Source organism: Bison bison, unplaced genomic scaffold (genome assembly GCF_000754665.1).
Source record: "Bison bison bison isolate TAMUID 2011002044 unplaced genomic scaffold, Bison_UMD1.0 scf7180017864181, whole genome shotgun sequence".
NCBI lineage: Eukaryota > Metazoa > Chordata > Mammalia > Artiodactyla > Bovidae > Bison > Bison bison.
In genome coordinates this window covers 5,235,545-5,238,558 of record NW_011494753.1, presented here as the reverse complement: position 1 = coordinate 5,238,558, position 3,014 = coordinate 5,235,545, and the positions used below count along the sequence as shown (strand labels likewise).

At 49.6% G+C, this 3,014-nt stretch overlaps 1 protein-coding gene across 1 annotated transcript in view; it reads right to left on the bottom strand.

The window, feature by feature from the left end:
* Nucleotides 1-3,014, bottom strand: part of ADAMTS7 (ADAM metallopeptidase with thrombospondin type 1 motif, 7) — a 77,502-nt gene that overhangs the window by 62,317 nt on the left and 12,171 nt on the right. The gene's annotated exons all lie outside the window — the stretch shown is intronic.

Sequence of the window (3,014 nt, the reverse complement as noted above, 5' to 3'; positions counted from 1 at the left end):
TATTTTAAATGAATATTAAAAGCAGTTCCCAGGGCATGAACCATCACAGTCAAGGCTGCTAAAGACAAGCTGAAGGTGTGGGGTGCTGATGCCAATTAGCCCAGAAGTGTTCAGTGTACCAGAAAAATGGAAGCTACATGGCACACCTCTAGGCAACAGCAGTGTCCTCAACCGTATGTGGGTGGGAGAGGGCACTGTGTATAAGGCTGGGGAATCAGATCCCCTGGGGAGAGATGGCCCCGAGAGTTCAACAGTGTCCCTGGGGAGGGATCCATGAACCTGGGGGTATGCAGTCCTGTTGAGAACCCTTGCGCTAGACCTTGGGAAATTATTGCAAGATAGAAATTCAAGTGAGTTATAAAGAAGCATCCTCTTAAGTTCAAAAATGTGGCGGGGCTAAGCAGAAATATGCTGCAGGCAAAAAGCATTAGAAGTAATGTGCTCTATAGTCAGAGCACCTGGGTCTGCATCACAACTTTGCCATCAAAAGCTGTGAGGCCATGGGTAAACTAACCACACAGTCTCAGTTCCTCCATCTGTAATATGGGCATGATAATAATTATACCTTAGGTTGTGTGAGAATTCAGTGCGTCAATACATAAGCGCTTAGTTCAATAGATAATAACACAAAGCAAATGTGACTAAGTTATGACTGAAAATTAGCAAGAGAAGTTCTCAAGTATACTTAGCTATGTCTTTAAAAACTTCTTTTGCTTAATGACTTAGTATTTTAATAAGAAATGTAAAAATATTAGTACTTATAGGATGTTACCATTTTTACTGCAATAATTTTCATTTTCTTGCTTTATTCTGCATTCATTAGTCAATTTGTCAATTAGTCAATGCATTCTGCATTCAATAGTCAATTTGTGTTGTTTTGCCATTAAAATATTTTTAAATGAGGGAATAAGTTAAAAAATAAACAACTCTTTCAGTGTCTCTGATAGCTGATGGCTGGTAGAGATCATGGTGGTGGAAACTACCACCACCCAGTGCTAGCAAAGGGTAATTGCAGGTTCCAGTCCGGTTTGTGGGTGCATCAGAGCTGAGCCAGCAGTGCCAAAGCTACTGCAGATGGGAGCAGGGACTGCCAGTGGTTCATGGCTGAGTCTGTCCTGCCAGGAAGGTTATTTGGTTGTGATTGGAGTGAGTTCCTGCCACAACGGGTGTTGAATACTTTGACTATCACTGCTAGGTGACAGAACTGTCACCCTGGAACTTCTACCAGAGAAATGCCAACATGGTGTTTACCCTCACCTCCTTATCGAGTACCTGAGTTACAGTCCAGCTCTTCAAATGACCCATAGCTCATGACAAAGAGAAAAAATAACCAGGGTGTGTGTGACACATGCCCTCCCCCCCACTCCAGTCCGTCTGCACTTGCCTGCATGCACATGTGTGCATGCACACGCACACAGAGCTCACATGTGTGAAACAGTGTTTTGGTGGGTCCCTGCGCCAGTCCCAGCAATCCCAAGTCCCTTGGTTTGTTACATTTCTCTAAAAGTGAGCCCAAGATGTTTTCTTTGGCCTCTAACTGGGTCGCATTCAGTGGGCAGAGCACCTGGTCTAGGTTCCCCAGGCAGGTCTGAAGAAAATGACAAAGAGCTCAGCAGCCTCCGTGTCAGGGATCCCAAGTGGGAGAGACAGGGGAGGACCTCATGTGACATATCTATAGGGACACTGGAGACAGACACTCACCTGAAGGGGGACCCAGATTAGATAGGAGGGGCGCTTGCCTTTCCTCCACCCCAAATGGCAGGTCCAAGTTTCAGGACACACCAAGGACTCCCTAATCTTATTGGGTCTACCTGGCAGACTCATAAAAACCACGGCCACCACGTGGCAGTTTCTCTGTTCTGTGCGAAGCAAACACATTCACCATCTCGCCGAATTCTCATAACAACCCTTGGAGGTAGATACCATTATCCCAGTTTAACAACACGGGCAAGCTCATACATGTGTCTGGCTTGCAGTAGGAGACCCTGACCACAGGCACTCCCCGGCCCCCGACACACACATAACCTTTCTCCCACAGCTGCCAGGGAGCCTGGACCCAAGTTCAGGCTTCAGGGGCAATTCCTTGGGGCGAATACTTTCCTGCTCCCATCACCTGGTTCACCCTCATCGGTCCCCAGCTCTGGGGCAGTGGGAAAACACAGGCTTCACCCAGGTAGCCCAGGAGTCTAACCTCGCAGGTCACTCCCCTCTCTGAATCTGTCCTCTCATTTATAAAAGAACTTTCCATCACACACCTTGCAGGGTTGTTGTGGAGCTGATGAGAAATAAGAAGTAGGGATGCTGGCACATGGTAGGTCTCATTAAATATTTGCTCTGTCCCCTACACATTGCTGCTAGACGGGGAGCTTCCTCCCTAAAACACTGCTCCCCTCAACGGCTTTCATCAGCTGCACCCCTCAACGGTTCCTTGAACCTCTAAGATCTGGCTTAAATGCTCCCTACATCCCGGCCCATATGCTTTTCCAGCCTCACAACCACAATCCCTCTGCTGAGGAGGGAGGTCTCCCCGAAACCCAGCTCGAAGCCCTAATCTAGCCACCCCACCCCCACCCGCTCCACCAAGCCCGGTTGGGCTGCACCCATCCGCACCCACACATCCCCCCACCTCCCCACTCCCCTTTCCAGCCCATCTAAAGTTCATCCATCACACACACACCCTTCCAGCCCATCTAAAGTTCACCCAACACACACACACACACACACACACACACACACACCCCCTTCCAGCCCATCTAAAGTTCACCCATCCTTTCAGTCCCTCCAAGCTCGGGCCCCTCTCCTACAAAGCCTTCTTCCCAACTGCCTCGCCTCAACAGTGCTTCCCACTATTCTACCCGCGCCCAAGAGACCAGGAGCTTCCAGAGCGCAAGGCCAGGGGGTCCTCTACACCCTCCGATCCTAAATTCCCAGGCCGGACGCTCCAGGAGCTCCGTGGCCCGGCGGACCGGGACGGAGCATGATTCTGGACGCGGGCCAGAAGCTCGTCGTAGGCC